The sequence below is a fragment of the Sycon ciliatum genome, chromosome 10 (genome assembly GCF_964019385.1).
Source record: "Sycon ciliatum chromosome 10, ocSycCili1.1, whole genome shotgun sequence".
NCBI classification, from domain to species: Eukaryota; Metazoa; Porifera; class Calcarea; order Leucosolenida; family Sycettidae; genus Sycon; species Sycon ciliatum.
This window is the reverse complement of record NC_088652.1, coordinates 264,247-290,402: the sequence shown is the minus strand read 5'-3', so window position 1 is coordinate 290,402 and position 26,156 is coordinate 264,247. Positions and strand designations below refer to the sequence as shown.

General features: G+C 46.1%; 2 long non-coding RNA genes across 2 annotated transcripts; both read right to left on the bottom strand.

The window, feature by feature from the left end:
* Positions 1-159: 159 nt before the first annotated feature.
* LOC135826388 (uncharacterized) lies at positions 160-5,058 on the bottom strand. The gene is made up of 3 exons (XR_010555272.1): positions 4,978-5,058; positions 1,482-1,569; positions 160-929 (listed from the first exon to the last, which is right to left on the bottom strand). It is a non-coding gene; the product is annotated as an uncharacterized LOC135826388 (long non-coding RNA).
* Positions 5,059-6,618: 1,560 nt separating this feature from the next.
* On the bottom strand, positions 6,619-24,705 carry LOC135826389 (uncharacterized). The gene is made up of 4 exons (XR_010555273.1): positions 24,294-24,705; positions 13,286-13,374; positions 9,064-9,152; positions 6,619-6,679 (listed from the first exon to the last, which is right to left on the bottom strand). It is a non-coding gene; the product is annotated as an uncharacterized LOC135826389 (long non-coding RNA).
* Between the last annotated feature and the right edge of the window lie 1,451 nt (positions 24,706-26,156).

Here is a 26,156-nt window from a genome sequence, read left to right as displayed (position 1 = left end):
AGTATGGATGCCACCCTCACGAGCAATGGGTACAAGTGCAATGCCCCCTTTTTGGGGGGCATAGTCGTCACTTCTGGGCAGATGTGCCACTTGACGGCGCACTCTTGCCACACTTACGGGCATGCTTGCCGCTTTTACGGGCACGTTTGCCGCTTTTACGGGCGAGTTTGCCGCTTTTACGGGCAATAGGGCAGCTGTTTGGGGAAAGAAGGCCGATTTTTACAGCCAATTGTAAGAAAAAAACATGTGAATACTTCGAAGTAATCAAGGATACATGCAAGGTAGTTAGAAATGAAGTGTATTATTTTGTGAGAAATCTAATAATGTAAAATAGGACACTAATAGTGGGCTTTATGACCACAGTATTAGTCACACCATCACTCTACAATGTACTCTCACTCGACTGCTGCACTAACACATCACCACCATATGTAAAACTAGCTGTCTGGAGATTCTGCAATTGATTATACGGCATTGTCCTCACGATGGTGGTGATGTAGAAGTGGAGTGGACCGGCCGAAAGTGCATTGTCCAGCAGTGGTGTGACTGAAGTTAGAAGTGCATTGAAGTAGCACAGGGAAGTAAGAATTTGAGACCAGCGTGCCTGGTATATAATACAAAAATATGAACTGCATCAGGGGTGTGTAAAGGTGAAAATGACACATGGAATTACTAACAAGTTGGTATCAGATTCATTGAAAGAGACTAGTGGATTTCAGAACCTAGCTGGCGAATCAGTTCGCTGAGGTCTTATCCTCAAAATAGATACCGGGAAAGATTGAGTATTGTGAAAGTCCGCAAATACGTACGCACACACATGTAGGTGAGGTAACGCTCCTGCCGAGGCATGGTGGGCACTTTGGGTCATGAAGTAACTTTCAAGCCGACCTTCAGGGTAATGTATCAGTATTTGTTATCCTGTAAATGGCCTACATTGCAAAGGCATGGTGTGCAAAGTGGAGAGTGTACATGGTAAACATTGGAGACGTGTTATCATCGGTCTAACATTATACTCAACTGCAATGGGCACTGTCAATAAGTGAAAGGGCCTACATCCTATTGGTGCGTACTTATTTTAAGGTTTTCAAGGTATTTAAATTTCAATGTCTAGATCTACAGGCTGTTATCTAAATGGCAAAAAGTAGTATTACCACTATTCTTCCGTATGCATTCGACTCGTATGCACATGCATAAGCACATACAGTGATGCAGATCTCCCTGTGAAAGATATAAGTAATTTCTGAATTGGACCAAAGTAACCTAGAGGCCTTCGATTAGCCTGGAAGGAGTATAAATACAGAAGTCATTCAGCATGGGAAAACTCCGTGGTTCATAATCTATGAGCTCAAAAGGAGTTGAATCTGTATCACACTTCCAGAGTACAGCAGCATCAGCAGCTGCTGCAGCGAGTAAGCACGCGTATTGTAGGTCTATGACATTATAGCGCACCGCTCCATGAGTTACAGTATGTACAAACTAACCTCTGTGTCGAATACAACTGTCACAAGTGAATGGCGATGTGCAGTGCCTCCAGTCAGCCAATGTGCTGTATTAGCAAGGGGTGTGATTCTGGAAAGTAGCATGTGATACAGGAATGTAAGAACTTTAAACCGACAGACAACACACAATGTATGGAGGCTTGGTCATGCACTGCTTTTCAAACAGTGGGACTTTTCTAATGAGTCTTTGGAATAACATTTGCTGAAGACTTCAGTCCCTTTATTTTACTGTATTTCATTTTGCTTCCCACGGTACGTACTGGAAAACCGGAAATATTCGGTGGTGTACTGTTTCTGGAATTGCCCGAAATCAACGGTTCCGTAGCGCGAAACCTTTCGTGAACCAGTTTTCCAGATCCAAGAAATGCATTCTGGACACTGTGTGGCATGACTTGCTTGAATTTTAGGTCGCGTTTTAATTTAGGTGAAAATTACCTGTACTGAAGTTACCGGAAATACATTTCCACTGAAATTTTACAGTGTAAAAGTACTCTAATTTCAGAAATTTTCGGTGCTCAATATTTTCGGTATGAGGGCAACAGGCTAGGTTAGGTGAACAGAAATTTTCGGTACAGAGAAGCAGTTCCCTATTTGATTATATGTGTCAGTGTTTGTGTCAGTGTTGTGTCAGTGTTTGTTCGGTATATTGAAATTTTAGGTATGAAACAGACGAACCGAACGTACAGAAAATAAAAGTACACCGAAAATTTGTGAAATTACAGTATACTAAGTGATTTTCATACAACTGCCAGCCAGTATTCTACTTCATGAACAAGCCGAGCGTTTATCTTTCCTAGATGGTTTGCATGACGGTCAGTTAGACTGACTTTCCCTATCCTTGGAACGCCATCACCCTCAATGAGCCAGGCGAAGATGAAGCTTCTAAAGCGGTGGGAGCTGAGTAAGTTATACCCGTCATAAGGTGGGCAGAGACCAACATCTCCTCAGTTGCATCCATGTTACCCTCGTACCAGGCCAAGAGGTCAAAAATAACTGTGGATCTCATTTCAAGTAGGACTTGGATCTAGCACCCTCTGTTGCTCATTCATTGTCTCAGACCATCTCACTATCCCGACTGGCCTACTTCCTCCGCGTCATTAAAATTGTCGCTTCGCACATCGCAATGTTTGTTACTCGGCTAATCTTAGTCAGACTGTCGGAATCGCTGTTTTCTGTGTTTGAACATTGGTGCTACCCTTCGTGCGCAATGTGTACTTGTTACTGAAGCGGTGGTGGTCTCGCACTTTTTCGGAGGTCTCTTCCGCACCAAGCAATTTCATCGCGCTCCGCACTATTCCGCCCCAGAGCGCATATCGTTTTTCTGGAGTTCGTGCCGTCCCACATCGCTCCTTGGGCATTTATCAAGACTGCATGCTCCGGTGTTCTGATTGAGACTCAAAAGGGCTAATTTCATGTGAGTACTTCGAAGTAATCAAGGATACATGCAAGGTATTTAGAAATGAAGTGTATTATTTTGTGAGAAATCTAATGATGTAAAATAGGACACTAATAGAGGGCTTTATGACCACAGTATTAGTCACACCATCACTCTACAATGTACTCTCACTCGACTGCTGCACTTACACATCACCACCATATGTAAAACTAGCTGTCTGGAGATTCTGCAATTGATTATACGGCATTGTCCTCACGATGGTGGTGATGTAGAAGTGGAGTGGACCGGCCGAAAGTGCATTGTCCAGCAGTGTTGTGACTTAAGTTAGAAGTGCATTGAAGTAGCACAGGGAAGTAAGAAGTTGAGATCAGCGTGCCTGGTATATACTTCCTCCGCGTCATTAAAATTGTCGCTTCGCACATCGCAATATTTGTGACTTGGCTCGTCTTAGTCAGACTGTCGGAATCACTGTTTTCTGTGTTCGAACACTGGTGTGACCCTTCCTGCGCAATGTCTACTTGTCACTGAAGCTGTGGTGGTCTCGGACTTTGTCGGAGCTCTCTTCCGCACCAAGCAAATTCATCGCGCTCCGCACCGCTCCAGAGCACATTTTGTTTTCTGGAGTTCGTGCCGTGACACATCGTTCGCATGGGCATTTGTCAAGACTGCAAGCTCGGGTATAAGAATCCTGGTATCTCTCCTGAATACGAACTGCTGAAGTTGACGATGGCAAGAACAAAGTAGTCTCAAATTACTAAAATGTGCTACTTGTGGCGCATGTTGCTGCGAAGGTAGCAGGTCCGAAAACACCAACAAAATCAGCGAAGCGCTTGCCAAGGAAAGAAGTTGCGGAACTGCTTACCCTATCCCGTTGGAAGGTCGTTACAGTGAACTTGAAAAATGCTAGCTTGCCTTCATCGCCTGCCACCTGGAGGCATGGATCGCTTGAAAACGAAGTTTCTCGACCTCAATTTGAACGCGCGTCTTGTTCAGCGTATCGTTGAGTGCTGAAGGGTCTGCCTAAAACTCTGGTGAAGACGTTGACCTTACTTGAGTAGCTGCAAGTGCAGCGGAGCAGGGGGTCACAAACTAAAGCTTGGTCCGTCGACAATGCTCTGCCTCGATTTCTAGCTGATTTCTTTGCTCTTCGAGTGGACAAAAATAATTTCGAAAAATCGCTCTGGGAAGCGACAATTTTAATGACGCGGAGGAAGTAATACAAAATATGAACTGCATCAGGGGTGTGTAATGGTGAAAATGACACATGCAATTACTAACAAGTTGGTATCAGATTCATTGAAAGAGACTAGTGGATTTCAGAACCTAGCTGGCGAATCAGTTCGCTCAGGTCTTATCCTCAAAATAGATACCGGGAAAGATTGAGTATTGTGAAAGTCCGCAAATACGTACGCACACACATGTAGGTGAGGTCACGCTCCTGCCGAGGCATGGTGGGCACTTTGGGTCATGAAGTAACTTTCAAGCCCAACTTCAGGGTAATGTATCAGTATTTGTTATCCTGTAAATGGCCTACATTGCAAAGGCATGGTGTGCAAAGTGGAGAGTGTACAAGGTAAACATTGGAGCAGTGTTATCATCGGTCTAACATTATACTCAACTGCAATGGGCACTGTCAATAAGTGAAAGGGCCTACATCCTATTGGTGCGTACTTATTTTAAGGTTTTCAAGGTATTTAAATTTCAATGTCTGGATCTACAGGCTGTTATCTAAATGGCAAAAAGTAGTATTACCACTATTCTTCCGTATGCATTCGACTCGTATGCACATGCATAAGCACATACAGTGATGCAGATCTCCCTGTGAAAGATATAAGTAATTTCTGAATTGGACCAAAGTAACCTAGAGGCCTTCGATTAGCCTGGAAGGAGTATAAATACAGAAGTCATTCAGCATGGGAAAACTCCGTGGTTCATAATCTATGAGCTCAAAAGGAGTTGAATCTGTATCACACTTCCAGAGTACAGCAGCATCAGCAGCTGCTGCAGCGAGTAACCGCGCGTATTGTAGGTCTATGACATTATAGCGCACCGCTCCATGAGTTACAGTATGTACAAACTAACCTCTGTGTCGAATACAACTGTCACAAGTGAATGGCGATGTGCAGTGCCTCCAGTCAGCCAATGTGCTGCATTAGCAAGGGGTGTGAAAGTAGCATGTGATACAGGAAAGTAAGAACTTTAAACCGACAGACAACACACAATGTATGGAGGCTTGGTCATGCATTGCTTTTCAAACAGGGGGACTTTTCTAATGAGTCTTTGGAATAACATTTGCTGAAGACTTCAGTCCCTTTATTTTATTGTAGTTCATTTTGCTTCCCACGGTACGTACTGGAAAACCGGAAAGATTCGGTGGTGTACTATTTCTGGAACTGCCCAAAATCAACGGTTCCGTAGCGCGAATCTTTTGGTGAACCAGTTTTCCAGATCCAAGAAATGCATTCTGGACACTGTGTGGCATGACTTGCTTGAATTTTAGGTGGCGTTTTATTTTAGGTGAAAATTACCTGTACCGAAGTTACCGGAAATACATTTCCACTGAAATTTTACAGTGTAAAAGTACTCTAATTTCAGAAATTTTCGGTGCTCAATATTTTCGGTATGAGGGCAACAGGCTAGGTTAGGTGAACAGAAATTTTCGGTACAGAGAAGCAGTTCCCTATTTGATTATGTGTGTCAGTGTTTGTTCGGTATATTGAAATTTTAGGTATGAAACAGACGCACCGAACGTACCGAAAATAAAAGTACACCGAAAATTTGTGAAATTACAGTATACTAAGTGATTTTCATACAACTGCCAGCCAGTATTCTACTTCATGAACAAGCCGAGCGTTTATCTTTCCTAGATGGTTTGCATGACGGTCAGTTAGACTGACTTTCCCTATCCTTGGAACGCCATCACCCTCAATGAGCCAGGCGAAGATGAAGCTTCTAAAGCGGTGGGAGCTGAGTAAGTTATACCCGTCATAAGGTGGGCAGAGACCAACATCTCCTCAGTTGCATCCATGTTACCCTCGTACCAGGCCAAGAGGTCAAAAATAACTGTGGATCTCATTTCAAGTAGGACTTGGATCTAGCACCCCCTGTTGCTCATTCATTGTCTCAGACCATCTCACTATCCCGACTGGCCTACTTCCTCCGCGTCATTAAAATTGTCGCTTCGCACATCGCAATGTTTGTTACTCGGCTAATCTTAGTCAGACTGTCGGAATCGCTGTTTTCTGTGTTTGAACATTGGTGCTACCCTTCCTGCGCAATGTGTACTTGTTACTGAAGCGGTGGTGGTCTCGCACTTTTTCGGAGGTCTCTTCCGCACCAAGCAATTTCATCGCGCTCCGCACTATTCCGCCCCAGAGCGCATATCGTTTTTCTGGAGTTCGTGCCGTCCCACATCGCTCCTTGGGCATTTATCAAGACTGCATGCTCCGGTATTCTAATTGAGACTCAAAAGGGCTAATTTCATGTGAGTACTTCGAAGTAATCAAGGATACATGCAAGGTATTTAGAAATGAAGTGTATTATTTTGTGAGAAATCTAATAATGTAAAATAGGACACTAATAGTGGGCTTTATGACCACAGTATTAGTCACACCATCACTCTACAATGTACTCTCACCCGACTGCTGCACTTACACATCACCACCATATGTAAAACTAGCTATCTGGAGATTCTGCAATTGATTATACGGCATTGTCCTCACGATGGTGGTGATGTAGAAGTGGAGTGGACCGGCCGAAAGTGCATTGTCCAGCAGTGTTGTGACTTAAGTTAGAAGTGCATTGAAGTAGCACAGGGAAGTAAGAAGTTGAGATCAGCATGCCTGGTATATACTTCCTCCGCGTCATTAAAATTGTCGCTTCGCACATCGCAATATTTGTGACTTGGCTCGTCTTAGTCAGACTGTCGGAATCACTGTTTTCTGTGTTCGAACACTGGTGTGACCCTTCCTGCGCAATGTCTACTTGTCACTGAAGCTGTGGTGGTCTCGGACTTTGTCGGAGCTCTCTTCCGCACCAAGCAAATTCATCGCGCTCCGCACCGCTCCAGAGCACATTTTGTTTTCTGGAGTTCGTGCCGTGACACATCGTTCGCATGGGCATTTGTCAAGACTGCAAGCTCGGGTATAAGAATCCTGGTATCTCTCCTGAATACGAACTGCTGAAGTTGACGATGGCAAGAACAAAGTAGTCTCAAATTCCTAAAATGTGCTACTTGTGGCGCATGTTGCTGCGAAGGTAGCAGGTCCGAAAACACCAACAAAATCAGCGAAGCGCTTGCCAAGGGAAGAAGTTGCGGAACTGCTTACCCTATCCCGTTAGAAGGTCGTTACGGTGAACTTGAAAAATGCTAGCTTGCCTTCATCGCCTGCCACCTGGAGGCATGGATCGCTTGAAAACGAAGTTTCTCGACCTGAATTTGAACGCGCGTCTTGTTCAGCGTATCGTTGAGTGCTGAAGGGTCTGCCTAAAACTCTGGTGAAGACGTTGACCTTACTTGAGGGAGCTGCAAGTGCAGCGGAGCAGGAGGTCACAAACTAAAGCTTGGTCCGTCGACAATGCTCTGCCTCGATTTCTAGCTGATTTCTTTGCCCTTCGAGTGGACAAAAATAATTTCGAAAAATCGCTCTGGGAAGTGACAATTTTAATGACGCGGAGGAAGTAATACAAAATATGAACTGCATCAGGGGTGTGTAATGGTGAAAATGACACATGCAATTACTAACAAGTTGGTATCAGATTCATTGAAAGAGACTAGTGGATTTCAGAACCTAGCTGGCGAATCAGTTCGCTGAGGTCTTATCCTCAAAATAGATACCGGGAAAGATTGAGTATTGTGAAAGTCCGCAAATACGTACGCACACACATGTAGGTGAGGTCACGCTCCTGCCGAGGCATGGTGGGCACTTTGGGTCATGAAGTAACTTTCAAGCCCAACTTCAGGGTAATGTATCAGTATTTGTTATCCTGTAAATGGCCTACATTGCAAAGGCATGGTGTGCAAAGTGGAGAGTGTACATGGTAAACATTGGAGCAGTGTTATCATCGATCTAACATTATACTCAACTGCAATGGGCACTGTCAATAAGTGAACGGGCCTACATCCTTTTGGTGCGTACTTATTTTAAGGTTTTCAAGGTATTTAAATTTCAATGTCTGGATCTACAGGCTGTTAGGGGCCATCCGTAAATATCGATGTTTTTTAGAGACGATATTGGTGCGTCTGGGGGGGGGGGGGGTTGAGCCATGTGCGTCTTTTCGACCATCAGAAAAATATCGATGTAAATATCTGAAGTTTCGCCGATCCCTGCATGCGGACGTCTAAATGGCTATACAAGAAATGTGAAACCAGCTTCCTTTCGCGGAGCTAAAACTCGCGACACAAGAACAAAATCAAAAATTGGAAGCTGTACGCCCATGGCGAATTTCAAGAGCAAAAGAATGAGCTGTTGATTGTGGAAATCGGCCGAACGATGCCTGCAGGAGACCTTTTTCAAGACGTAGAGGCTACTATGGGCTAATGCAGCACAAGAAGGCTGCTGGCCACAAGTGTTCTCGAGGGCTACCAAAAAAGTCATAATGCTCTCCTTCTCAATTAGACCATATATAAATACAGCAAACTTCCCATCTTGGGTTCATATTATTGACAAAAAAAGGAAAAAAATGAGCATCCAAAAATATTGATTCCATGATCTAGATGTACATGTGCGTCTTCTGGGGGGAGGGGGGGGTCAAGGGAGAGAAGCACCAATATCGTCTCTAAAAAAACATCGATATTTACGGACGGCCCCTTATCTAAATGGCAAAAAGTAGTATTACCACTATTCTTCCGTATGCATTCGACTCGTATGCACATGCATAAGCACATACAGTGATGCAGATCTCCCTGTGAAAGATATAAGCAATTTCTGAATTGGACAAAAGTAACCTAGAGGCCTTCGATTAGCCTGGAAGGAGTATGAATACAGAAGTCATTCAGCATGGGAAAACTCCGTGGTTCATAATCTATGAGCTCAAAAGGAGTTGAATCTGTATCACACTTCCAGAGTACAGCAGCATCAGCAGCTGCTGCAGCGAGTAACCGCGCGTATTGTAGGTCTATGACATTATAGCGCACCGCTCCATGAGTTACAGTATATACAAACTAACCTCTGTGTCGAATACAACTGTCACAAGTGAATGGCGATGTGCAGTGCCTCCACTCAGCCAATGTGCTGCATTAGCAAGGGGGTGTGATTCTGGAAAGTAAGAACCGACAGACAAAACACAATGTATGGAGGCTTGGTCATGCACTGCTTTTCAAACAGTGGGACTTTTCTAATGAATCTTTGGAATAACATTTGCTGAAGACTGCAGTCCCTTTATTTACTGTAGTTCATTTTGGTTCCCACGGTACGTACTGGAAAACCGGAAATATTCGGTGGTGTACTATTTCTGGAATTTCCCAAAATCAACGGTTCCGTAGCGCGAACATTTCGGTAAACCAGTTTTTCAGATCCAAGAAATGCATTCTGGACACTGTGTGGCATGACTTGCTTTTTAGGTCGCGTTTTATTTTAGGTGAAAATTACCTGTACCGAAGTTACCGAAAATACATCTCCACTGAAATTTTACAGTGTTAAAGTATACTAAGTGATTTTCATACAACTGCCAGCCAGTATTCTACTTCACGAGCAAGGGGAGCGTTTATCTTTCCTAGATGGTTTGCATGACGGTCAGTTAGACTGACTTTCCCTATCCTTGGAACGCCATCACCCTCAAAGAGCCAGGCGAAGATGAAGCTTCTAAAGCGGTGGGAGCTGAGTAAGTTATACCCGTCATAAGGTGGGCAGAGACCAAAATCTCCTCAGTTGCATCCATGTTACCCTCGTACCAGGCCAAGAGTTCAAAAATAACTGTGGATCTCATTTCAAGTAGGACTTGGATCTAGCACCCTCTGTTGCTCATTCATTGTCTTGGACCATCTCACTATCCCGACTGGCCTACTTCCTCCGCGTCATTAAAATTGTCGCTTCGCACATCGCAATGTTTGTTACTTGGCTCGTCTTAGTCAGACTGTCGGAATCGCTGTTTTCTGTGTTTGAACATTGGTGCTACCCTTCCTGCGCAATGTGTATTAATTTGTTACTGAAGCGGTGGTGGTCTCGCACTTTTTCGGAGGTCTCTTCCGCACCAAGCAATTTCATCGCGCTCCGCACTATTCCGCCCCAGAGCGCATATCGTTTTTCTGGAGTTCGTGCCGTCCCACATCGCTCCTTGGGCATTTATCAAGACTGCATGCTCCGGTATTCTAATTGAGACTCAAAAGGGCTAATTTCATGTGAGTACTTCGAAGTAATCAAGGATACATGCAAGGTATTTAGAAATGAAGTGTATTATTTTGTGAGAAATCTAATAATGTAAAATAGGACACTAATCGTGGGCTTTATGACCACAGTATTAGTCACACCATCACTCTACAATGTACTCTCACTCGACTGCTGCACTTACACATCACCACCGTATGTAAAACTAGCTATCTGGAGATTCTGCAATTGATTATACGGCATTGTCCTCACGATGGTGGTGATGTAGAAGTGGAGTGGACCGGCCGAAAGTGCATTGTCCAGCAGTGTTGTGACTTAAGTTAGAAGTGCATTGAAGTAGCACAGGGAAGTAAGAAGTTGAGATCAGCGTGCCTGGTATATACTTCCTCCGCGTCATTAAAATTGTCGCTTCGCACATCGCAATATTTGTGACTTGGCTCGTCTTAGTCAGACTGTCGGAATCACTGTTTTCTGTGTTCGAACACTGGTGTGACCCTTCCTGCGCAATGTCTACTTGTCACTGAAGCTGTGGTGGTCTCGGACTTTGTCGGAGCTCTCTTCCGCACCAAGCAAATTCATCGCGCTCCGCACCGCTCCAGAGCACATTTCGTTTTCTGGAGTTCGTGCCGTGACACATCTTTCGCATGGGCATTTGTCAAGACTGCAAGCTCGGGTATAAGAATCCTGGTATCTCTCCTGAATACGAACTGCTGAAGTTGACGATGGCAAGAACAAAGTAGTCTCAAATTCCTAAAATGTGCTACTTGTGGCGCATGTTGCTGCGAAGGTAGCAGGTCCGAAAACACCAACAAAATCAGCGAAGCGCTTGCCAAGGAAAGAAGTTGCGGAACTGCTTACCCTATCCCGTTGGAAGGTCGTTACAGTGAACTTGAAAAATGCTAGCTTGCCTTCATCGCCTGCCACCTGGAGGCATGGATCGCTTGAAAACGAAGTTTCTCGACCTCAATTTGAACGCGCGTCTTGTTCAGCGTATCGTTGAGTGCTGAAGGGTCTGCCTAAAACTCTAGTGAAGACGTTGACCTTACTTGAGTAGCTGCAAGTGCAGCGGAGCAGGGGGTCACAAACAAAAGCTTGGTCCGTCGACAATGCTCTGCCTCGATTTCTAGCTGATTTCTTTGCCCTTCGAGTGGACAAAAATAATTTCGAAAAATCGCTCTGGGAAGCGACAATTTTAATGACGCGGAGGAAGTAATACAAAATATGAACTGCATCAGGGGTGTGTAATGGTGAAAATGACACATGCACTTACTAACAAGTTGGTATCAGATTCATTGAAAGAGACTAGTGGATTTCAGAACCTAGCTGGCGAATCAGTTCGCTGAGGTCTTATCCTCAAAATAGATACCGGGAAGGATTGAGTATTGTGAAAGTCCGCAAATACGTACGCACACACATGTAGGTGAGGTCACGCTCCTGCCGAGGCATGGTGGGCACTTTGGGTCATGAAGTAACTTTCAAGCCCAACTTCAGGGTAATGTATCAGTATTTGTTATCCTGTAAATGGCCTACATTGCAAAGACATGGTGTGCAAAGTGGAGAGTGTACATGGTAAACATTGGAGCAGTGTTATCATCGGTCTAACATTATACTCAACTGCAATGGGCACTGTCAATAAGTGAACGGGCCTACATCCTATTGGTGCGTACTTATTTTTAAGGTGTTCAAGGTATTTAAATTTCAATGTCTGGATCTACAGGCTGTTATCTAAATGGCAAAAAGTAGTATTACCACTATTCTTCCGTATGCATTCGACTCGTATGCACATGCATAAGCACATACAGTGATGCATATTGGAGTGATGCACCACAACGAAATGCGGGTCAGCATGTCGCTGTCCGCTGCAACCAGACAGAGCCTCCCCTGAGCCCAACAGCAAGGTACCTCGGCGTGACCCTTGACGACGCTGTGAAGTGGGACCCCCATGTTGACGCGATGGCGAAGAAAGTTGTGCAGAAGATTGGAGCATTGTGGCGGTCCCGCAGATGTCTGAGCCTCAGTAGTCGCATCCAGTATGTGAGGTCAGTCATCATGCCTGACCTCCTTTATGGGTCTAACGCATTCTCTTCCTCCCTCAAGGTTTCGCAGCTTGATCGCCTTCAGGTCCTGCAGAACCGAGCGGCGAGAGCGGTATACGGTTTGCCGCCTCACACCTCGGCTCAGCCTCTGCTCGAACGGATGTCCCTGTACAGAGTTCACGAGTGCTACGCCCAGAAGCGGCTCGTCCTGGTGTGGCGCTGTGTCAATGGGAAAGCCAGCAGTGTCCTCCAGGACCTATTCTCACCATCAGCTGGCAGCACCACCCGGCACAAGGTTTCCAGGGGCCTCACTGTCCCCTCGGCACAGTCAGAAGCCGGCAGATCTCGCCTGGCCTTTCAGGCAGCCTTGGCCTGGAACGCTCTCCCAAGGAGTGTAAGGGAGATCAAGGCTGCCCAGCAATTTAAGCTTGCCTCCATCCTCTACACCTTGCAATGAATGCTCTGTCTGACTTTCCCGTCCACACACCACGTCATTTACTCTTCTCTGCGTGCTTGTGCGCTTATGAACTCTTTGTGTTCCCTCTGTTGACGCTTCAAAATCGCTCTATTGACACTGCAAAATCGCTCTGTTGACGCTGCAAAATTGCTTATCATCTCCCTCCCTCTCTTCCCCCCCCCCTCTCTCTCTCTCTCTCTCTCTCTCTCCCCGTAGCTCTCTCCCTTTTGAAATTCGCTTCCATAGAATTGGGCACCATTGCCCGTCTGGCCTTGCGAAGCAAAATAAAAATCAACAACAACAGATGTCCCTGTGAAAGATATAAGTAATTCTGAATTGGACCAAAGTAACCTAGAGGCCTTCGATTAGCCTGGAAGGAGTATAAATAAAGAAGTCATTCAGCATGGGAAAACTCCGTGGTTCATAATCTATGAGCTCAAAAGGAGTTGAATCTGTATCACACTTCCAGAGTACAGCAGCATCAGCAGCTGCTGCAGCGAGTAACCGCGCGTATTGTAGGTCTATGACATTATAGCGCACCGCTCCATGAGTTACAGTATATACAAACTAACCTCTGTGTCGAATACAACTGTCACAAGTGAATGGCGATGTGCAGTGCCTCCACTCAGCCAATGTGCTGCATTAGCAAGGGGGTGTGATTCTGGAAAGTAAGAACCGACAGACAAAACACAATGTATGGAGGCTTGGTCATGCACTGCTTTTCAAACAGTGGGACTTTTCTAATGAATCTTTGGAATAACATTTGCTGAAGACTGCAGTCCCTTTATTTACTGTAGTTCATTTTGGTTCCCACGGTACGTACTGGAAAACCGGAAATATTCGGTGGTGTACTATTTCTGGAATTTCCCAAAATCAACGGTTCCGTAGCGCGAACATTTCGGTAAACCAGTTTTTCAGATCCAAGAAATGCATTCTGGACACTGTGTGGCATGACTTGCTTTTTAGGTCGCGTTTTATTTTAGGTGAAAATTACCTGTACCGAAGTTACCGAAAATACATCTCCACTGAAATTTTACAGTGTTAAAGTATACTAAGTGATTTTCATACAACTGCCAGCCAGTATTCTACTTCACGAGCAAGGGGAGCGTTTATCTTTCCTAGATGGTTTGCATGACGGTCAGTTAGACTGACTTTTCCTATCCTTGGAACGCCATCACCCTCAAAGAGCCAGGCGAAGATGAAGCTTCTAAAGCGGTGGGAGCTGAGTAAGTTATACCCGTCATAAGGTGGGCAGAGACCAAAATCTCCTCAGTTGCATCCATGTTACCCTCGTACCAGGCCAAGAGTTCAAAAATAACTGTGGATCTCATTTCAAGTAGGACTTGGATCTAGCACCCTCTGTTGCTCATTCATTGTCTTAGACCATCTCACTATCCCGACTGGCCTACTTCCTCCGCGTCATTAAAATTGTCGCTTCGCACATCGCAATGTTTGTTACTTGGCTCGTCTTAGTCAGACTGTCGGAATCGCTGTTTTCTGTGTTCGAACATTGGTGCTACCCTTCCTGCGCAATGTGCACTTGTTACTGAAGCGGTGGTGGTCTCGGACTTTGTCGGAGGTCTCTTCCGCACCAAGAAATTTCATCGCGCTCCGCACTATTCCGTCCCAGAGCGCATATCGTTTTTCTGGAGTTCGTGCCGTCCCACGTCGCTCCTTGGGCATTTATCAAGACTGCATGCTCCGGTATAAGAATCCTGGTATCTCTCCTGAATACGGAAGGCTGAAGTTGACGATGGCAAGAACAAAGTGTTCTCAAATTCCCAAAGTGCGCTACTTGTGGCGCATGTTGCTGCGAAGGTAGCAGGTCTGAAAACACCAACGAAATCAGCAAAGCGCTTGCCAAGGAAAGAATGTGCGGGACTGCTTACCCTATCCCGCTGGAAAGTCGCTACAGTGTACTTGAAAAATTCTAGCTTGCCTTAATCGCCTGCCACTTGGAGGCATGGATCGCTTGAAAACGAAGTTTCTTGACCTGAATTTGAACGCGCGTCTTGTTCAGCGTGTTGAGTGCTGAAGGGTCTGCTTCAAACTCTGATGAAGACGTCAACCTTAGCTGCAAGTGAAGTGAAGCGGGAGGCCACAAACTAAAGCTTGGTCCGTCGACAATGCTCTGCCTCAACTTCTAGCTGATTTCTTTGCCCTTCGAGTGGAAAAAATAGATTTTAATTCGAAGAATCGCTCTGGGAAGCGACAATTTTAATGACGCGGAGGAAGTATAATTTAGAAAACTTGCTATTAAGAACAGACATTGTGTTTGTTGTTGACTAAATTTGTCCTAAATCTTTCCTTTTTAGCCACTGACCACTGGAACTCAGTTCCGGTATCTGTCTGCCTTGCTGCTTCACCCAGTCAATTTCGTATCGCAATCCTAGATTGGCTAGGGTTCCCCGTAAGGAGACCATAGGTCTGTGGGGACTGCCCTAGAGAAATATGAATAAATACTATACTATACTATAAACACTTGATCCCGACCATAAAATTAATATTGAATCTGTATATTTTTCAGGAAGACTCAAATTCACAGTTTCAAATAAACGTAAAACACACTAAATTGGAAATTTGAAAGTCTCTTCTGAAAGAGTTTTGCAAAGCAAAGAATAGTATGAATAGCTTTTTCATCTCTCTACTGAAAGAAAACTTTGACTCCATACGAAGCCCTCAAAGGTTGATTGGCGTACTTCACTATGCCTTACTGGCGCTTTCATTAACCATTACTATGCTCTTTATGCAATGCTTCATTAGTTTCGAGAAATCGCATGATTCCCTTAATAGACACTATTATTATTATTAAATTTTGAATAGGGCATCTTTGTGATAATCCATAGAAAGTAGGGCTGCGATGGTTAGGGGGTTTGGTCAGGTAACGGGCTCGGGTATTTTTATCCGCATAGTACGAGTACACCATCGGGTATATTTTAGCGCAAACTGCTACCCGAATACCCGCTCTAATCACAAGTAGAACGGGTACCCTAATTTCAGAAATTTTCGGTGCTCAATATTTTCACTATGAGGGCAAAAGGCCAGGTTAGGCGAACAGAAATTTTCGGTACAGGGAAGCAGTTCCCTATTGGATTATGTGTGTTAGTTGAAATTTTAGGTATGAAACAGACGCACCGAAAGTACCGAAAATAAAAGTACACCTTAAATTTGTGAAATTACAGTACTCTACTCCTCGATGACACCCCGAATAGAAAGGATAGGCGTTTTGCATGCCACGTTGTTTCCTTTCTCTATTACAAATTTCACTCTATATAAGGTTCACGGAAGAGATTAATGATGGCCGTTCAGCATATACCAAGCAACCCCAAGGGAGATGGCGAAATGGGGGGACATACCATGCAGCTAGCAACTCCAGGGGAGATGGTCGAGTGGGTGGGACATACCAAGCAGCTAGCAACCCCAATGGAGATGGTGGAGTGGGTGGGACATACCAAGCAGCTAGCCACCCCATTGGGAGATGGTGGAGTGGGTGGGCCATACCAAGCAGCGAGCAACTCCAAGGGAGATGGTCGAGTGAGTTGACCATACCAAGCAACTTGCAACCCCAAGGGAGATGGTGGAGCGGGTGGGATATGCCAATCAGCTAGCAACCCCAATGGAGATGGTGGAGTGGGTGGGACATACCAAGCAGCTAGCAACCCCATTGGGAGATGGTGGAGTGGGTGGGCCATACCAAGCAGCGAGCAACTCCAAGGGAGATGGTGGAGTGGGTGGACCATACCAAGCAGCTTGCAACCCCAAGAGAGATGGTGGAGCGGGTGGGATATGCCAAGCGGCTAGCAACCCCAAGGGACACGGCGGAGTGGGTGGGACACACCAAAGCAGTTAGCAACCCCAGGAGAGATGGTGGAGTGAGTGGGACATACCAAGCAGCTAACAACCCCAATGGAGATGGTGGAGTGGGTGAGACATACCAAGCAGCAAGCAGCTAGCAACCCCAGGGGAGATGGTGGAGTGAGTGGGACGTACCATACAGCTAGCAACCCCAGGGGAGATGGTGGAGTGGGTGAGACATGCCAAGTAGCTAGCAACTCCAAGGGAGATGGTGGAGTGGGTGGGACATACCAAGCAGCTAGCAAACCCAGAGGAGATGGTGGAGCGGGTGGGATATGCCAAGCAGCTAGCAACCCTAAGGGACACGGCGGAGTGGGTGGGACACACCAAGCAGCTAGCAAACCCAGGGGAGATGGTGGAGCGGGTGGGACATACCAAGCAGCTAACAACCCCAATGGAGATGGTGGAGTGGGTGAGACATACCAAGCAGCAACCAGCTAGCAACCCCAGGGGAGATGGTGCAGTGGTTGGACATGCCAAGCAGCTAACAAACCCAATGGAGATGGTGGAGTGGGTGAGACATACCAAGCAGCAAGCAACTAGCAACCCCAGGGGAGATGGTGGAGTGAGTGGGACGTACCATGCAGATAGCAACCCCAATGGAGATGGTGGAGTGGGTGAGACATGCCAAGTAGCTAGCAACTCCAAGGGAGATGGTGGAGTGGGTGGGACATACCATGCAGCTAGCAACCCCAGGGGAGGTGGTGGAGTGGGTGAGAGATGCCAAGTAGATAGCAACTCCAAGGGAGATGGTGGAGTGGGTTGGACATACCAAGCAGCTAGCAAACCCAGAGAAGATGGTGGAGTGGGTGGGACATACCAAGCAGCTAGCAACCCCAGCGGAGATGGTAAAGTGGGTGGGACATACCAAGCAGCTAGCAACCCCATGGGCGATGGTGGAGTGGGTGGGCCATACCAAGCAGCTAGCAACCCCAATGGAGATGGTGGAGTGAGTGGAGTGGGTGGGACATACCAAGCAGCTAGCAACCCTATTGGGAGATGGTGGAGTGGGTGGGACATACCAAGCAGCTAGCAACCCCAATGGAGATGGTGGAGAGGGTGGAACATACCAAGCAGCTAGCAACCCCAATGGAGATGGTGGAGTGAGTGGGACATACCATGCAGCCAGCAACCCCAGGGGAGATGGTGGAGTGGGTGGGACATACCAAGCAGCTAGCAACCCCAGGGGAGATGGTGGAGTGGGTGGGATATACCAAGCAGCTAGCAACCCCAAGGGCGGTGGTGGAGTGGGTGGGACATACCAAGCGCCTAGCTACCCCAGGGGAGATGTTGGAGTGGGTGGGACATACCAAGCACCTAGCAACCCCAGCGGAGATGGTCGAGTGGGTGGGACATACCAAGCAGCTAGCAACCCCATGGGCCATGGTGGAGTGAGTGGGCCATACCAAGCAGCTAGCAACCCCATTGGGAGATGGTGCAGTGGGTGGGACAAACCAAGCAGCTAGCAACCCCAATGGAGATGGTGGAGTGGGTGGAACATACCAAGCAGCTAGCAACCCCAATGGAGATGGTGGGTGAGTGGGACATACCAAGCAGCCAGCAACCCCAGGGGAGATGTTGGAGTGGGTGGGACATACCAAGCACCTAGCAACCCCAGGGGAGATGGTAGAGTGGGTGGGATATACCAAGCTCCGCCGACCATATTTATAATGGCATCACTGTTCCATAGGTGCACCAGTGAAGTAGAGTAAAAAAAGAAGAGAGGAGTGAGAGAGAGAAAGGATGAGAAAATCCCTTTGCACTTTCTGACCATATCCAATATTCGTTTCGTTTTGTCTCGATAAGGTATTTCAATGTTTCCAACCTCATCCTCGACCAGTAAACAGCAAATCCTGATAATGATCCTTGTACATTTAGTTTTTGGAAATTCGATTGACTGTTCTTCCCAATCTACTGAGATTGATAACGGACTACGATTTTCGCTATACCGGCTTGTTGGTACGTTTGACTGGCTGTATTATTCAGCAGAATACATAGCATATTGCCGCCTTCATGAGAGAATGAAGCATCCACAATTCATTGTGCCGGCATATTGAGCTAGGTTCTCCTGGACCATAATGTACTGCTGTCTGACTTGTATCACAACGGAACATGTCCAATGTCTTACATGCAGTGCTTCAGAAAATAAACTAAGCTGGAGCTCATTCAGATTGTAACATGGAAATTGTGGGAACAAGTTATGCAATCGAGTCCACCAACTAAACTAGATTTTGAACAGTCAGACGTGCGCAATCTAGCACAGTCAGACATGCGCAATCTAGCACAGTCAGACGTGCGCAATCTAGCACAGTCAGACGTGCGCAATCTAGCACAAAACTGACAAGGAGTACTAAAATCATTCCACGGCATGGACTCGATCACATAACTTGTGCCCACAATTTCCATGTTACAATGTTTTTCCTTGGCTCACCATCCTAGTTCTCATTCAGATTCATCGTCATTTTTGCTGTGTTGGTATGGTTATGAACTTATGTGTTGATATGGTTATGTGTTGCAACAAGAGTACATGAAAACCAGAGTGTGCAGCTCGGATGGGTTGCTGTCACGGCGAAATTCCGGGACTACATCATTTTAGTGATGTAGTGCGTACAAGCAGGATTCAAGCAGGTCTCTTTCTGCACAACTGCAGCTCAGTTGTACACACTACGCCATTTCCCGCCTCAGATCTGCACCAAATATGATGTAATCACGGAATTCCGCCGTGACAGACACCCATAGCAGAGTAGACCCCAAGCTGCACACTCTGGTTTTCATGTACTCTTGGTTGCAATGGTTATGTGTTGCTATGGTTATGTGTTGCTATGGTTATGTGTTGCTATGGTTATGTGCTGCTACGGTTATGTGTTGCTATGGTTATGTGTTGGTATGGTTATGTGTTGGTATGGTTATGTGTTGCTATGGTTATGTGTTGGTATGGTTATGTGTTGCTATGGTTGTGCGAATGGTCAGTGACTACAATCTACTCTACATGCTGGTGCTATGAGTGCTGGTAGTCGAATTCTCGTAGACTGTCACAAGTGTCAAGGAGGGGGGAGGGGAGGGGGCGGGGGTTCAAGTTGTGTAGAGTAGAACCCGGGTTAAGGGTCACACCGGATTAGGGATCGGAGCCCGGGGAGGGGGGGGGGTCACTTGGCATGTACATTGTGCGGGTGATCCTTATACCGGGATTTAATTTCCGGCCCAAGGGGGTCCCCCGTCGGTTTCCGACGAAGCCGTAATTTTTTTCGCTCCAAACTATTTTTCCGGGGTCCATCTACTCACAAAAGTCGTTTTGCACACCTTTTTGCCCATCCCTGTACAACTGAGTCCAGCTATGTCAGCGCAGAGTTAGGTGGATCCCTAACCCGGGTTCTACTCTACATCCTTTTATGGTCCATGACACACGGCGCTTTTACTTGATTACGCCCTGGCAAAAATAACCTTGTTTCGGGTCGGCCGACTCGGTCATTTTCCCCCAATTTCTGAAACCTTTTTGTATGTACACAATAGGTGCCTGGGAGCCTGTACACAGTCCCTTTCCCAAAGATGCCGTGATTTTTCGCAACTCATGCTTTTTACAACCGTACCAACACAAGTGCAAATTGCTGAAATCGCATCCACATTTTCATGAAAATCTCTAACGTTGCTAACAACGCAACTTAAAGTGAGACTTCTTGTACATGTAATGACAAATGAGCTCGTATGCTTTTGTCTGACATGTAGTCTGTGACTTGACCTTTTGACCCCCCCATGCCATGGGCCTATGGGGCCAAGGCTGTGGAAAGGTTGCGAGTAGTACGCGGCAATGAAGAAAGTTGCGAAAGTTGAGATTTCTTCCAAAACAACCAAAAGTGGCAAAAAAGTGGCAAAAAAGTGGTGAGCATTTTTGGGAAAGGGCTGCCGGTACGTCTGGTAGGTAGCTGGTGAACTCATTCACTTGCATACATGCATGCATACGTGTATGTGCAGTCGTACACCATGTTTATATCTACTAGTATGCTAGACACGTATGCTGTCATGAGAACGTAGTCTGTACGTAGTCTGTACGTAGTCTGTACGTAGTCTGTACGTAGTCTGTAGGTAGTCTGTAGGTAGTCTGTACGTAGTCTGTACGTAGTCTGCACGTAGTCTGTACGTAGTCTGTACGTGGTCTGAACGTGGTCTGAACGTGGTCTGTACGTGGTCTGTACGTGGTCTGTACGTGGTCTGTACGTGGTCTGTACGTGGTCTGAACGTGGTCTGTACGTGGTCAGTACAGACCACGTAGTCTGCACGTGGTCTGTACGTGGTCTGTGCGTAGTCTGTGCGTAGTCTGTACGTAGTCTGTATGTGGTCTGTACGTAGTCTGTGCGTAGTCTGTGCGTAGTCTGTACGTAGTCTGTACGTAGTCTGTACGTAGTCTGTACGTAGTCTGTACGTGGTCTGTACGTAGTCTGTACATGGTCTGTACGTGGTCTGTACGTAGTCTGTACGTAGTCTGTACGTAGTCTGTACGTAGTCTGTACGTAGTCTGTACGTAGTCTGTACGTAGTCTGTACGTAGTCTGTACGTAGTCTGTACGTAGCCTGTATTTGGTCTGTACGTAGTCTGTACGTAGTCTGTACGTAGTCTGTACGTGGTCTGTACGTAGTCTGTGCGTAGTCTGTACGTGGTCTGTACGTAGTCTGTACGTAGTCTGTACGTAGTCTGTACGTAGTCTGTACGTAGTCTGTACGTAGTCTGTACGTAGTCTGTACGTAGTCTGTACGTAGTCTGTACGTAGTCTGTACGTAGTCTGTACGTAGTCTGTACGTAGTCTGTACGTAGTCTGTACGTAGTCTGTACGTAGTCTGTACGTAGTCTGTACGTAGTCTGTACGTAGTCTGTACGTAGTCTGTACGTAGTCTGTACGTAGTCTGTACGTAGTCTGTACGTAGTCTGTACGTAGTCTCTACGTAGTCTGTACGTATACAGTCATGCTGGGACATCGCAATATTGATCCATACCATGTCGCTGCTGTATGTGCATATTCTACATTTACACGTAACAATCATGTACATCTAGAAACTGTATGCTGATCTGCTTGTGTCCATCACAATAATTATGATATTCTACCTGTATGTAAGCATTAGGATCATTCAGGGATGTCCTCTGGCTATGCTAATGTATGCCATTGGTCTGCACCCTCTGATTGAGAGTTTGAAGGAACCCAGCCAGCACCCCCAAAACTGGTACGCTGATGATTCTTCTTGTGCGGGACGGTTGCGCAACATCAGGAAGTGGCTCGACCGCCTTATCGATCAGGGTGAAGCTTTCGGCTACCAAGTTGAGCCGACAAAGAGTATCATTACTGTTTCCCCAGATCTCGTTCAGCAAGCTAATGATATCTTTGGGGATCTGAACATCCAAGTAGCCACATCTGCCCGTTTCCTAGGAGGCTGTATCGGTGAACCTGACAGAGTGAAATCGTTTGTCAAGGAGAGAGTGGAGACGTGGGTGAGCAGTGTCAATTGCCTTGCCGCTGCTGCCAGGAAATACCCCCAGTCGGCGTATTGTGCGTTGAATCGCTCGCTCTCATGTGAGTGGTCATACCTGCAGCGTGTTGTCCAGGGTCTTGAAGAGGAGTTTGCTCCGCTTCGAGACGTCATCCTGGAGCAATTTGCCCCAGCCATCCTTGGGCGGGAGGTTCTTCCTCGGGAACACCAGCTCCTCACCCTGCCAGTCAAGTATGGTGGCTTGGCTTTGGCCGATCCTGTCCACACAGCACCCCAGGCTTACCAGAATTCGAGAAACGCAACTGACATCCTGCGCAACTCCATCCAATCTGGTAACCCCGTAAATGTAAATGATCACAGCGCTCACTGTCGCCGCATCACAAGCCAAATCAGCAGGGAACGAGATGTGATTTCCGCTGAAATCAGCCAATCAATTCTCAGTGACCTGCCACAGCTTGAGGAGCGCACCCTCTCCCGCATCGTACGGGGAAATGCCTCCGAATCGCTTACGGTGTTGCCCCTGAAGTGCGAGGGGTATGATCTGTCGAGTACAGAATTCCGCGATCAACTTGCCATCCGCTATGGTCGGCAGCCGCTTGCCCTGCCAGCGCAATGTGATGGTTGCGGGAAGCCCTTCTCTCTCTCCAGCATGGCCTTGACTGCCCGAAAGGTGGACTTATCAAGCGAGGCCACAATGATCTGCGTGATAGCGATGCAAAGCTAGCTGATATGGCATTCGGTGGTGTTGTCGTCGAGCCGATCATGGTGCCGGAGGGTGATCGGATGGAGCAGCCTGCTCTTCGGGCAGATTGGCTTGCGTGTGGGAGGATAACAGGGTGGCGTTTTTTGATAATCGCATCATTGATGCCAACGCACCCAGTTACTCCCATTCATCCTGGGAAGCTACTTCCAACCGCGCTGCTAACGCGAAGAAAAAGAAGTACCGTCAGGCCTCCGAGGACCTCCGTGGGTCGTTCACACCACTGGTTTGTTCCACGGATGGGGTGCTACATCGCGAATACGCCAGCTATCAGAAGCGACTTGCTGGTCGCCTCGCCCTCAAGTGGGACAAGCCATTTTCAATCATCATGGCTTGGGTGCGAGTTCGCTAGGCCTTGACAGATTATGCTAGCATAATTTTTCGCATAATTCCTACCAAAATCGAATAATCGCATAATTCGAGGCAAATTGCATACGAATCGCATAAAATTGGAATAATCCGCCTGTTCGCATCAAATTCCATACAGTTGTACATGTTCTACAAGTACAAGTACAAGTAAATGCACCAGGAGGCCGTAAGCTTCCGACTCCCTTGAGAACATGTCCAGTCCACTACAATCAGTGACGGTCGTAGCTAGGTTGGACGATGCGTTGACCCCATTGAACTTTTGCTACTACAGTACAACGCCCTCTACAAAAAAATTCCCCTGTTATTTTGCACAGAACCATTATACATTAGCAGCATATGTGAGCATAATGCGGCATAATATGATAACTTTTAGCATAAAAATAGAATAATTCTGCAATTTTTTCAGCAATGCGAAAAGCATATTTTCACGAAAATATTAGCATAATCTGTCAAGGTCTAGAGTTCACAGCCAATTTGCAGTGATCCATGCAGTCGACCTCCGGCTACGTGGGTCTAGAAGGCGCCTGACGACGCAGGACGGTGCTGGGGTAGGCACCGGCCATTGAAAACTGAATTTCGTCTGTTTTACGTGGAATTTCTTGGAGTTTCCCAATGTATTGTACTTGAATAAAATTCTTTTTTACCTTTCATGGTATCTCAATTTTTTCACATCTACATGACTTTATTTTGCCCGTAAAAGAGGCCGTTACCCCGTTAAAAAATAAAAAAATAAAAAAATTAGGATCATTCATAATAAAAAACACAAATTGTCCGAAACGGTTCTTTCCCTGCCGACCGAGTTTGCTTTTTGGGGGTTGTAGACCCAAAGCAAGCTTATTTATGGTTTTGGACTTAGTTTAAATCTGGCTTTGGAAAATTTATTTTTCATAGCTCTCAGGTTCGGCCTCATTTTCTCTGTGCTGCGCTGATGAGTCCACAAAGGACGAAACAGTTCAGTCCGCAGATTGAGTTGTTTTCGACTTAGATAATCGAGCATGAAAACAAAGGCACAAAGAACAGCTTAGAAAGCCTGCTTACTGATGCGCTAAAGAAATAACCGATGTACACTACGAAATTGTCCGTGTGTAGAATTTGTTGAATACAGGGTAAATGTTACGTTACCTGAAGTCTTTCCGCCGTCTGCCATCATTCCACAGGTAGCTGCAATGTCGGCATGAGAATATCCAAAATCTCCGAGCAGCTTCCTCCAATCGATTGATAGGAATGGTACATGCAGAGCACAGAGCTCAAAGCCTTCACGAAAGTTGTGATTTGGAAAGGTATAGAACGGGATGTAGCATGATGGCCGAGTTCTTGAGGAACGAAAACAGGTACTTTGAAGTACTACCCAAGTTGCTGGACGAAGAAATCACAATACAGAACTGACGGCTTGGAAAGAGTACTGTCGAAGAAATGATCTCAAACCATTCGCACAGTCGAGTTTTGTTCTTCAAATTTTAGCACTGAAAATAATCACTGGGCACAATACTTCACAGGACTCAGGAGTCACATGAGATGCTAACAGTAACATGAACTAAATCTACTGTGACATGTACAGTGTTGTACTCTATAGAAATATTGTACATCCTATAAACTGAGTCTCACGTTTTGCCGTGTGAACAGTGCAGCACTCGTGCGTCATTCACCCAGGCCAGAGCATCGAAAGCCCAAATCATCCGCTGCTAATTTACGAGCTGTGCAACAAAACATTCCTACCTGTCACCATGGTCACTGAGCGAGCAAGAAATCGCAGTCACCGGTTACAATCACCATGGTCACAGGCTACAGTAGACTAGAAATAGAATGTAGACTACAATACGTGGACTACAATACGTAGAGTGTATTCTATGAGCTGCTCAGCAGAACACTATGTCTATGATACACTCCACAATCACAACACGTAGAAATATCTACACTTATCAACTCCCTTAGTATTGACTCACATAGATTTTTGCCATACCTAAGCAGTCAAATATTCCTGCATATTTCACTCCTCAGGGCTATATTGACCGCTTATATTTGACTCCTTTTTAGCGATTGAACACATGTTTTGGTCGGTCGTGATAAATCTAATATTGACCTTGCACTTGGTCAGTATAGGAAGTAAAAGACCTCGTAAAAGACCTCGGCTTCGCCTCAGTCTTTTACTCGGCTTTTACCTCCTACTCAGTCAATATTAGATACGTACATAACACTTTGATGCAGTTCACATCGACCTATAGTCAGATAGTCCAGATCTACACTAACATTCAATCATTGTAGTACGTACAGTAGTATGTAAGGGCAGTAAGGGCCCTAACATCTATTGATGTCTTGTAGGTGCACATGAACACTTTGCTGCAGTCTACTACAGTCTACTACAGTCTACTACAGGCACTGTACTCACGTGATCACAAGAGATGAGCTGCTCACACAAAACACAACACCCACGTACCCGGTGACCGTCACTCCTCTGCAGATTCTATCGTTCTGTTCAAAAAATGTCTGCAACTCAAAGTCTGCGAGTCCGCAGGGCGTTCCCAGCCTTGCCCCAGCCTTGTGTAGCCTTGTGTCCTGCTGTCAACACTGGGCTGGCTCTCAAAGTACAAAAAATAGTTGTTCTTTTCATGTTGGGATTTCGAGTTTCACGCTAAAGCGATCATCGCCCAACAACCCTAGATGTTTAAATTATCAACCCTAGATGTGAAATGCTTCAGTCACACGTTAGGCTCTGGATGGTTGACTTGGGCCAGAAAGTGTAATTCAGTTACAGTACAGCTAGCCGTGAATTATCTGAAGGAAGAGCTTGGATACCTAAAAAGTTCTGATGATGAAGAAGAAGTGTGTTCAATCGGCTGGGATGCTGCCCGCCTGGAATGCTGGTCTAGTGTCATGCAGCTGATGAGTGATGACCTCCTCTGAAGATAATGTTCTTCACCAAGTTTACCGTGGCATACTGATGCGCATGCAGTGGTAGTTGTACATGATTGTACTGTACTGGACACC